The 12,446-nt window shown below is 48.0% G+C and overlaps 1 protein-coding gene and 1 pseudogene across 3 annotated transcripts in view; both read right to left on the bottom strand.

Moving 5' to 3' along the window:
- The window catches only part of MARS2 (methionyl-tRNA synthetase 2, mitochondrial), a 353,599-nt gene that overhangs the window by 253,978 nt on the left and 87,175 nt on the right, over positions 1-12,446 (bottom strand). The gene's annotated exons all lie outside the window — the stretch shown is intronic.
- LOC134896536 (5S ribosomal RNA) lies at positions 11,014-11,133 on the bottom strand (annotated as a pseudogene).

The raw sequence follows: 12,446 nt of genomic DNA, 5'->3' as shown, positions 1-12,446 counted from the left end.
TCCCACTCTCAGACGAACTGGTAGAGTCCTTAAAGAAATAACTGCATCAAAAATTTTGCTGCCATCCACGGCAGTTAAAGAAATGGACGAAGGAAGTCTCTCGGTGGGTAGGGACCACCGTTTAACATAGGCTTCGGTAATAAAGTTCCCAGCTGCTCCGGAATCAAGGAGGGCAATGACGTTCCGATAACGTTGAGCAACTTGAAGCGAGACTGGGAGATTACAATCTTGAGGAGATGGAGAGGAGATCATTACTCCTAGCCGGCCCTCTCCTTGGCGAGCTAGGATTTGGAGTTTCCCGGACGTTTGGGACAGGCATTAATGGTGTGAGACGGAGCTGCACAATAGAGACAGAGAGACTCGGAGAGACGTCTTCGGCGCTCAGCCGGAGTTAAACGGGAACGGCCAAGTTGCATGGGCTCATCTTTAGATGGTGACAGTTGACGAGGAGGAGGAGCAGAAGATTTTGGAGCAGATGATCTTCCACGCTCAGTTGCTCTCTCTCTGAAACGTAAATCAACTTTCGTGCAGAGTGAGATTAGCTCATCTAACTTAGAAGGTAAGTCTCTGGTAGCTAACTCATCTTTAATACGCTCAGATAAGCCATGCCAGAATGCAGCATACAGGGCCTCGTCGTTCCATGCCAGTTCGGATGCCAGGATCTGGAACTGTATCAGATATTGTCCTACAGTACGTGACCCCTGGCGTAAACGGAGAATCTCGGATGAAGCTGAGGTTACCCGGCCTGGCTCGTCGAAGATGCGCCTGAATGTTGACACGAAGGCAGTGTAGGAAGATAGCAGGGTGTCGGACCTCTCCCATAACGGTGATGCCCAATCAAGGGCTGAGCCACTGAGAAGATAAATAATGTAGGCAATTTTTGTACGGTCACTGGGAAAATTGCCAGGTTGTAGCTCAAACTGAATGTCACACTGGTTGAGAAATCCCCTGCAGAATCTTGGAGATCCGTCAAATTTTGCTGGCGTTGATAGGGCGTGGCCACGGCAGCAGAGGACTAGGCAGCAGGATCGAGGAGCTCCCTGGATAATTAATCCTGCAACAATCCTGGGGCCCCGATCCTGCTCTCCTCTGGACTAATCTCCTGCCCGGCGGTGCTGGGGAGGCGGTGGAGTGTGTGTGCGAGCGCTCCCGGCTCGCGTCGGCGGCCGCCCGGACTCCGGGCCTAGGCCGCAGCTCAGTCCCCGGCCTCGATTTTGAAGCTCCGCCGGGCGCGTGCGCGCGCGCACACGATCGAGCGCCCGAGGCGGACGCGGCGTCCAGCGGCACAGGAAAGGAGCGGCACCCCACTCCTGCACCCTCAGGGCCATATACAGAAGCCATCCTGATACCCTGAAGGCTGGTGCAGAGAGGGAAGGAGGGGGAAATCCTTGTGCTGGGCGGCCATTTTACCTGCAGCTCCCTGAGGCACTGAACACAGCAAGGTGCAGTGTGGGTGAAGACTGCACTGGGCTGAAGGATTGATACTGTCCCAGCTGCCCTGCCACCTACTGCTTATACTGCTGGAATACCACACACTGGACATATTTATTTATACCATTGGACCCCCCAGGTCCCCCTTCTCCCCTCTCCCTTCATTACAACGTCTGGCTTTCCCAGTGACTGGCGTGCTGCTGTTGCTGCATTTACCTTCCACTGTTATACTTTCGACACTGAATAACGGGACTCTCATTACAGCTGGACCCCCACAAGATGGTGAGGGGCGGCCAGAGTGCGGCCGCGGCTAAACTGGAGAAGTTTGCCCGACAGCCTACATCTCAGTCGACGCAGTCATCTCCTAAGCCTTCCCCCCCTGCCAGAATGGATCCATCGGCTGGGGCCGACTCGGGGGCGAATACGCAGCCGTCTGCACCCTCCATCCAGCAGGTCCTGGAGGCCATAGCGGCCAGCGAGCAACGCCTATCGGACAAGATGGAGAAGGTGCAGTGCGATTTATCACTGCTGCGACAGGACGTCCAGCGAGTACGGGAGAGGGTGGGCGAAACTGAGACAAGGGTCTCCAACCTGGAAGACCTCAGCGGCCCTCTGCAACAATCGGTGTCTGCGGTTACACAGCAGGTCACAACGATACAAGCCAAACTCCTGGACATGGAGGGCAGACTCCGCAGAAACAACGTGAGGTTCGTAGGCCTCCCCGAAAAAGAAGAAGGGGCACACCCCGAGGATTTCCTGGAATCCTGGTTAAAAGAGGCATATGGTGCTGAATCCTTTACATCTCAGTTTGCAGTGGAGCGGGCCCACCGCGTGCCCTTCCGGCCTTTACCACCAGGTGCCCCACCACGAACTTTTATAGCAAAATTCCTGCACTACAAGGACCGGGACTCCGTCCTGCGCCTGGGACGTGTGAAGGGTCCCCTGATACGGAATGGAATCCGGGTGTCGGCATTTCCGGACTTTGCAGCGGACGTCCAAAAAGACAGAGCACAGTTTCTCCCCATAAAGCGACGCCTTCGTGACCTGAATATATCCTATTCAATGCTGTTTCCCTCCAGGTTGCGAGTGGTGGCGGATGGGGAGACCAAATTCTTTAGCTCGCCCAGGGAAGCGGCTTCCTGGTTGGACAGATATGCTCCGGGGGCACGCCAGCTGGCTCCAGACTGACATCGGGTCGCCTTCCTTTATGGGCCTACAACTCGCAAGTATAAGTCCAGGGAGCTTCCTCTCGTTTAGTGGTTCTGGACTTTGCTGAGAAGTGTTATAAACGTATAACGTATAAGGGTTTAAATATTTTGGGTTGTTTGATCTGTACGCCTAGTACAGTGTTGCCGTAGGCTTTGGGTTCTCCAGGGCTAGAGTTCGGTTAGGGATTTAGGTATGCCACAGTTCGGGGAGGTATACGGGGAGGGGGGATGCCGGGGGGCTGCTGTTGGTCCCCCAGTAGTTTTTCTGTTTTATGTTTTGAATTTAAGAAGCCTACATATTAGCTATTCGGAGGGTGTGGTGGGGTTGCACTGTTTCCAGGGGTTTGGCTTGAGGTCCGGGGCCGGTGGACGGCGCGACTGCGCGAGTAAGGAGCCGGGGGGTTGGGTGGTAGATAGGAGTGTTGCGCCCCAGCTGATGACTTGGCTGACATGCCTCCCTTAAAAATCTTGTCGTGGAATGTCCGGGGCATTAACAACAAAGTAAAGCGATCCTTAGTGTTTAAGATGATCAAGAAATATTGCCCGGATATTATCTGTTTAAGCGAAACCCATTTGGAGGGAAATAGGCTGTTGTCGCTCCGTAGGCCTTGGGTGGGCTGGGCATATCATTCCTCGCACTCCTCCTATTCCCGAGGGGTGTCGGTAATGATTAAGAGGACTGTGCAGTTTGAGATGATTAGGGTAAATACAGATCCACATGGTAGATACGTGTTCATAGAATGTAAATTGTTCTCACGTAATTTTTTCCTGTTGTCTGTGTATGTTCCCCCCCCGTTTTCATATGATGTCCTGCAAAAGGCCGCCTTGTTTGTTGCCTCCTCCCCACACACCCCTGTCATCTGCTTGGGGGACTTCAACGCTGTGTTGGATGCCTCCTTAGACAGATGGAGGGCTCCCCGGGATCAAGGGACGGGGGGTGGTTCAGCCTCATCGGGATCTAAATTCGCAGACTTTCTAGACGGTATGCAATGGGTAGACGTCTGGAGAATTCGGAATCCTAGTCTTAGGCAATACTCCTGTTATTCGGGTACACATGGCTCTTTTTCTAGAATCGACCTGGCCCTGGTCTCGCCTGGGCTTTTGCCTGGCGTGACGGATGTCCGTTACGAGGCACGGGGGGTGTCAGATCACTCGCCCCTGGTGCTCTCAATAGATGGGGAATGTCAGAGGGGACAGTCATATTGGCGGCTACACCCTTCCTGGCTGGCCCAGCTGGGCGAATGCCCGGAGTTGGTGTCCACATGGGAGGGATTTTTTGCAGACAATGTGGGATCGGCCCCGGCCCCGGTTGTCTGGGACGCGTTCAAGGCGTATTTGCGAGGTACAATGATCGGCAAAATTGCAGCCTGCAAGGTGGCTAGAAGGGCGACGGAAAGACAGCTTGAGACTGAGTGTAGAGATCTGGAGATGCGTTACCTGACAGAGGGTACTCCTGAGCTGAAGGCCCGCTGGCTTGCGGCTCAGGAGGCCTGGCTGGCCCACCTTTCAGATATAAACGCACGTTCCCTTTTGTTTAGGGCTACTAACATATATATGCAGGCGGACAGACCAGGTAGCCTGATGGCCCACTTAGTGCACTACGATCGACCTGGGACCACGATAGCGCAAATGCTAGACCCAGGCGGCTCCACGGTAGATGCCACCCCCGACATCGCTCAGATGTTCCTCGAATACTTCAGAGAAGTATACGACAGTAGACTGACATGCTCCACGGAGGAACTTGACCTGTACCTGACAAACATTCCCCTTTCTAAACTCTCCCATGAGGCCAGAGACGCATTAGACGCACCTCTGACCCTGGAAGAGGTGGTGTCGGCGGTGGAGGTGTCTCCTAGAGGTAAATCCCCGGGCAGTGACGGTATTCCCACGGAACTATATAAACAGTACATAGAGTTCTTTGGTCCCCAGCTGCTTGACACGTACGTTAAAATGACTGCCACTAACAGCCTTCCTCCCTCGATGTCCGAGGCGATCCTTATAATGCTTCCAAAGCCTGGAAAGGACCCCAAGTTGTTGGACTCCTACAGGCCAATCTCCCTTATCCCCACTGACGCCAAGATCCTGGCGAAAATTCTTGCGGTCCGACTCAACCTAGTAATTGAATCTATAATTCATCCGGATCAAACCGGCTTCATGCCTGGGAAATCCACATCCATTAACTTGCGCAGGCTATACACCATTTTGCAGGCCCCCCGCGACTTCCCCTCGGACGCGGCTGTAGTCTCATTGGATGCAGCCAAGGCATTCGACAGCGTTGAATGGCCTTACCTGTGGGGAGTCATGAGGAACATGGGCTTCGGCCCAAACTTTATTCAATGGATCAAACTACTATACCAGAATCCACGCGCCAGGGTCTTGGTGAACGGCTACATTTCCTCCTCCTTCCCTTTGACACGGGGCACCAGACAAGGATGCCCCCTCTCTCCTGCCCTGTTTGCCATAGCCATAGAGCCTCTCGCTTGCCTGATCAGATCGCACCCGGACATTGGGGGAATAGGTACCGGCCCCTGTACTGACAAGATAGCCCTTTATGCGGATGACTTGTTGTTATTCCTTCAAGACTACGCAGTAGAGATGCCCACTGTGCTGCGGGTCATCGAGACATTCGGTGGGTATTCGGGTCTCCGCATAAATTGGACTAAATCATTTATTATGCCCATCATAGGCCCCCTCCCTCAGATTCCGAAAATATCCCTGCCACTGTGCTGGACAGTTCAGTTTAAGTACCTCGGAATTCTAATTACAAACGACCCATCAGACTTTGTGCCCTTAAACCTCGACCCCCTAGTACAAACAGTAGTGCGCAAATCTAGAGCCTGGGGTAAGCTACCACTGACAATGACGGGCAGGGTCGGCCTTATTAAAATGGTAGTCCTGCCTAAACTATTGTATGTTCTACTACAGTCCCCTGTGTTCATTTTTCCAGCCTTCTTCAGGAAATTAAATAGCGTCCTGTCCTCCTTTGTATGGGCCAATAAAAGAGCTAGAATTAAATTAACCACCCTCACCAGGCAGAAAGGGGACGGCGGTCTGGCCTTGCCCCACTTCCAACTATATTATTATGCTGCTCAGCTATCACATATCAATATGTGGCTTCGGGAGGGGGGTGGGGCTGGGCTGGGCCGGGCGTTCCTTCAATGCTATTACCCAGACCTTTCCCCGGCACAGGTCCTGGTGGGGGAAAACCCTTCCAGATTTTTACCTCCTATTGTCTTTCAGGCGATGAGAATATGGCTAGCATTGAAGGGCCTACTCGGGTATGAAGGCATGGACCCTGATACTCCCCTATGGCACTCCACAATGCTTAATGAACTGAGGTCCCTAGAGGGCGGGGAGGTATGGGCTCCGTATTCGATAGACTCACTGTCCCAATTATATAGTGACGGTTCATTGAAATCATTTCACCAATTAAAGGAGGAGTTTGGACTCCCGAACTCTTACTTCTACAGATTTTTACAGCTCAGGCACGCCTTGCAGGCGCAATTTGGAGACTCCCCCCCGGCGCTCCTCCCATTTCCCATCAAAACATTTCTACAAACACTGGGTCGAGTCAAGGTAATTTCCTTCACCTACTCATACCTCCTTCAAACAATACATGCAGACCCGCTCTCGAATCTTCGGGCGAACTGGGAGTGTGACTTGGGTCCCATAGACGGGGAAGACTGGGAGGGCGCTCTGGGCAATCCGAGCCAGGTCACCAAATCGCTACGGTTTCAGCAGATACAGCTTTTCATTCTGCATAGATCATACATGACACCGAGCAGGCTGGCCAGATTCAGGTCTGATAATGTTGATGTTTGTCCCAAGTGCGGGGCTGCCGGAGGCACATTCTGGCACCTCATATGGGAATGCCCGTTGCTACAGGTGTTCTGGGCTGGGGTCAGGTCGATTCTGGAACACACGGGAACACAGAGGGGAATGCTGACTCCGAGATTTTGCATTCTGGGGGTGGGTGACTCGGATTCTGGGTCTAGATGGGAAAACATGTATGCCCGCAGCGTATGCGCACTTGCAAAAGTGTGTATCGCGCGGACATGGATGGCCCCCAGCCCTCCCACAATACCTGCTCTTAAAAGTTTGATCAATGATACCCTATTAAAAGAACGATATGTATATATGAAATATAATGCCCTTACCAGATACGAGAAGATTTGGTCTCCTTGGATCACTTCCACATACTCCTCCCTTGCCCTTCAAATGTAACGGGCACTGGCCATTGCTGCAGAGGCGCTGTTTGGGCCCCGGGGCGTTGGGCCGAACCCTTTACCTCTCCTAACGCAGTTGCTTAAATACTTAGCTGTCGCATCACACCATGCACACATCAGCTTGACTAGGCTTGAGTTTGTTTAGAGGGTTAGTTCGGGGGTAGTGGGGTTGTGGGCTATATACGGCTCACTAGACGGGGTAATTACACATAAGGTGGGGGGAGAAAACTTGAAAAATGTTAAGTATGTGAACCATGACTTGGCTACAGACTACAAACAATATGTATACCGCGGGAAGACCGCACGGAAATGGTAATATGGGGAATTTCATTCATGCATGTATAATACCATAAAGATATTATGAATGACTGAATACTGTGATTATACACTATGACCAGTAATGTATTCTGAAATGTCTGTATCTCTAATTTTGTGGCGAATAAAAATTACTCTATTTAAAAAAAAAAAAAAAAAATTTTTGCTGGCGTTGGAAGATGAAGACGTGGAGCAGAAATGGGTAAGGTGGGTGGGGTTATAGCTGGAGTCACTGTGGTTGACGCACCAGACGCGCCTGATCCACGGAGAGTTGTATGAATCCCATCCAGCCGAGTAGAGAGATCCTGGAGACAGCGGATGATGTGGCCCTGTGCAGCCTCCTGATGTTCTAGTCGGGCTGCCAGTTCTTGCATCGGCCTGGCCGCTTGACCCTGGTCTCCGGCTGGATTCATTAGGTCAGTGCTTACTGTCACAACTGAGGGCCTGAGCTGACGGGAGGCAGCCTCAGTTGTAGGGGCTGAGATGTACCGGAACCTGGGAGGTTGTATCAGACCCCTGGACATGTAAGTAACATGAATAATAACTGCCCGAAGGCGTGACCACGACAACTTGGATAAAAGTCAATGATGTTTATTATGACAACTCCGCAACACAGCAGCAGTAAAAGAAAACGTAAAAGTCAGCAAAGAATAAATACAGTTCCTGGGTACTACAGGATGGCAGGAGCCACAGGGCACTGGTAGTGTGAGATAGTTCTTATGATCTTCTAGATGGAAAGTCCTTACCAGGCCCGACTGTAGCAATGGAGATAACCCAGGATTGTGCCAGCTGGTGTTCCAGGAAAAGCTGGGTTGCTGAAGATAAAACAGCTGCTGTGGATACTGGCTGGAACCAGACTGTTGTTAGCACGGAGTGGACACTGGCTGGAACCAGTTAAATAATAAATGAACTTGGGAGCGATGAAATATGAACTGAAATGTAGAACTTGAGAGCGGAGAAATAATAATACCGGTGGAGAGTGGTAAAGTGTAGAAAGGACACCGGCCCTTTAAGGGAAGCTGTACTCTGCTGGAAGCTGAGCTGGAAGCAGGTAATGTTGTAGCTGGAAACAGATGAATCCACAATGGACTGGAGAGTCAGGCTACACCGCAGGTGGAATGCTGGTGCGGGTCTCTATGGTGGAAGTCTTGAGACAGGAGCTGGAACCTGGAAGACAATCACAGGAGAGAGACAAACAGGAACTAGGTTTGACAACCAAAGCACTGACGACTTCCTTGCTCAGGCACAGTGTATTTATACCTGCAGCAAGGAAGGGATTGGCTAGGCAATTATGCAGATTATCAATACTGAGAACAGATTGGTGGAAATGATCAGCTGACAGAATCCAAGATGGCTGCGCCCATGCAGACACTTGGAGGGAAGTTTGGTTTGTAATCCATGTGGTAATGAAAACAGTAATGGCGGCGCCGGCCACCGGAGACAGGGGGCGCCAGGCTGACAGATGCACATCCAACCACGCGGACACAGCGGAGGCCGCGGCTGACGTAATCGCCACTCAGACACTCTGCATGCAGAAGTTCAGGGACGGCGGCGGAGGCCGCGGGAGACGCCATGCCAGGTGTAATATGGCGTTTACTGTGACAGCGTCCCAGAGTGAGAGGAGAGGATACAGGAATGTACACATCAGGATAACAGATGGGATCCGGTCCTGGAGCGCTGAGCCAGCCTTAGGAGGCATCTGATGGGTAAGAAATGGCGTCCAGATACCCGGATCGTGACAATAGGTCAATTAGGGGCCCTAGGTTGGGTACATCGCCTTCGCTATCGACAGTGTATGGTAGCACTGGCCAACGTGGGCGAGAGCGGGTGGAAGCGTTCGGAGAACTTTCACCGTCGCTTTATATTGAGTATTTTGGCGTTTGTGGGAAAAGGCCCACAATTATGGAAGCCAGTTGCTCAACTAAGGGACGTTTAGCCAGGGTTCAGGCTGAAGTGCCACGGCCGAGAGGGTCAGCGAGGTTTATTATGTGTGAAAAATATGGTTCACACACGGAGGGTTACGTATGACTGACAAAGATAGGGTACCATTCCCTAGGGTGGGCAGCTTTGAACCAGAGGTACTGCAGAACCTAAGGATAAGGATATGTCTCATAAAATCCAGAAAACAAAGGGTCAGACATACAAATTGTTTAAACCTGTGGCAGCAAGAGGGGTTGGTGAGTTTGATCCTAAGGTATTGCAGGTGGTATGTCTAACCAAAGTCATATAAGACAAGAGTGGAAATATAAGAACTGTTTGAACTTGTAGCAACAATAAAAATAAAGTAGGAAAAAAAAAGAGAATGCAAGTACACCGGTAGATGTGGAAGCAGTTACGGACAGCATACAAACTATAGAAAATAATAAAAATATGACTGTAGCCTATATATGTACTAATGAATAGATATGGGTAGATAGGGGTACTGGCGACCAGCTGGTGTTTTTATATATCAAAAATATTTAGCGGACTGGAGTATCAAATATATAAGGACTGGATTAAGAAAAAACTCCTTTTTATATAAAAGAGAATTTAGCAATTTATTTTACAAATAATAAAAAATATATATATATAAAATATTCAACACTTGCTTTCTAAAAGATACATATAAAACCGATTCCTCTACAAATATAAAAAATGTATTAAAACGGATTATATAGTAAAAAGCAGTTGTATAAAATTATTTTAAGACATATATTGGAAGGAAAAATAAAAATTTTCTTAAAAAATTAATAGTTAGTAACAAGCAGCTTATCTTTGGGTGGAGGGTCATACAGGAGATCCCAACGCGTTTCGTCTGTCTGACTTCATCAAGGGGTAGTGACTTAATGATCTCAGAGGGCTTAAATACCCACTGATAAAGTGCTAAAGACTATGACATCATTTCCTGTCAATTAGTAATGGGAAGGTATAATCTATATACAAATTAAATTTCTAACACATATAGCAATAAAGGAGCAGTGAAATGAAAGACATGGGGAGGCTTCCCATGTATGCAGGGTATAAAAACGAGTATTATAAAGTTGTATAATGTTTAAAATTGAAGTTTGTGCTGAAATTGCGCACTTCCGCCACACTTCCGGTTTTTGCCAGTCTGTATTGCGCATGCGCAGATGCCCCACTTCCGGTTTCCCGTCTCCGGAGTGCGCATGTGCATCCGCCGCACTTCCGGTTTTCGCTTCACAGTAAACGAGTGTGTTCAGGGCATTCATGCCCCACTTCCGTCCTGGCAGTTCTGACGTTTTTTTCCCCACTTCCGGTTTAGAAAGTCCGGAATCACATGGTGCTTAGTCTTGCTGTGAGGGAGCTTGGGAGAGTTCCTTATTGGGACGGCGGCCATTTTAGTGGAGTCCATAACGGCGGACATGTATTCTCCATATAGATTTGCCATTAACATGAAATAAAGGAAAATAGAAATCCATTAATATCGATGTGCTTTAAAAAACGAATCTTAGTTCATTTCTGGTATAGGATATGTTTACTATATACTCATATATGTTAGGCAGTATATTTGAATAAATAAATAACGTTTTATTTAAGATATATGGCAAAGGAAAAAAACGGACCTTTTTAATTTAATTATAATGTAATATGTTGTTCAGAGGCACAAAAAAAAAAGGAGAGAGGCTATTTTAGATCTAAATAAATTATATCTTATATATATATGATAAGTGCACTTGTGAGTATATCTATATATATTAGTGCATATGTCTTCATCCGTGTGCTTATTAATAATAAATATACAGTGATCTATGCTTAGTTAGGTGCTCAATTAGTAAAAAAATCAAACGTATATAAATGGAACACATTTAGACACATTAGTGTTTACAAACCATTTTTTACAGTACTTTAGCTTCCCAAGCGGTCACCCTCTTGGTACTGTTAAAGCCCAACACTGCTTAGCTTCCAAGATCGGACGGAATTGGGCGTGGAGCCAGTGTGGTATGACTGTATCTTATTGGCTATAAAAAACACACGCTCGTTACTGTGTCAAGTATTTTTATTTTTGTGCTCACATATACATTTGGTTTAAAGTAAGTGTAGTAAAAGATCGTAGGACAAGAAACAATGACCTTATAGGAAGGGGGCGATTTCATACCCCTCATTAAATCCTGCCGGGTGCATCGTGTTGAGCTGGTAAATCCAAAACATTTCTCTTTGGGATAGTTTATTTGCCAAGTCTCCGCCTCTTTCTCCAATTTGTACGTGTTCTATTGCTTTGAATGATAAATCTTCTGGATTCGAATTATGTTCCAAAAGGAAATGTCTGTAGATGAGATGGGTATCGAGCTTGTTTTTGATGCTCCTGATGTGTTCCTGGATTCTGAGTTTTAGTATGCGCTTCGTTTTCCCCACATATTTTTTCTTACATGTGCACTCCAACAAATAGATGACTGAGCTGCTGTTGCAATTGAGGAATTCCTTAATCTTAAATTCTTTAGCCTCACCGGAGTCCGAAAAAGTCTTTCTGTTTGGGTTTAAAAATTTGCAGACGTTGCAACGTCCGCATTTGAAGGCTCCCGTGCACTTCATAAATGTTTGAGTGGTTCTTTCTTTGTTGGTATTGCTTAGCATGCTCGGTGCAAGGTGGTCTTTAAGACTTTTAGATTTACGGAACACTATCTGTGGTTTTTCCGGCAGAATTTCCTTCAGTACAGGATCCATAAGCAGGATTTTCCAATGTTCCCTGAGGGATGTTTTGATATGGTTCTCATGTTGATTAAATGTAGTAATAAATGCAGTTGACTCTTTAGGAACTTCCTTCTTTCTATATTCTAGGAGGTCTTCCCTTTTTACGGTGTTTGTTCTTACAGTTGCTTTGTCCAAGATTGATTTGGGATATGACTTGTCCTCAAAGCGTTTTCTGTAGATGGCTACCTGATCATTGCAGTCCTCTTTTCTGCTACAGTTCCTTTTTATTCTGTGGAACTGGGAGAACGGGATATTATCTTTCCATGGTTTTGCATGGCTGCTTTGATAGTGTAGGTAGCTATTTTTATCTACCCCTTTGATGAAGTTCCTGGTTACCACTGATGAGCCTTCACCTATTAGTATAAGATCCAAGTACTCTATAGAGGTTTTACTTGTGTTATACGTGAACGTGAGATTCATATCATTGGTTTTTAAAACATTAAAAAATTCCATAAAAAGTTCCAGACTGCCATCCCATATTATCAGAATGTCATCGATATAGCGTTTGTACAATATCACATTATTTTTGTAAAATTGAGTATTGTACACTTGAAGTTCCTCCCATTGTCCCATAAAC

Source organism: Pseudophryne corroboree, chromosome 3 (genome assembly GCF_028390025.1).
Source record: "Pseudophryne corroboree isolate aPseCor3 chromosome 3, aPseCor3.hap2, whole genome shotgun sequence".
Classification (NCBI taxonomy): Eukaryota; Metazoa; Chordata; class Amphibia; order Anura; family Myobatrachidae; genus Pseudophryne; species Pseudophryne corroboree.
Note: the sequence above shows the minus strand (reverse complement) of the source record. Positions and strands in the feature narration are given on the sequence as shown.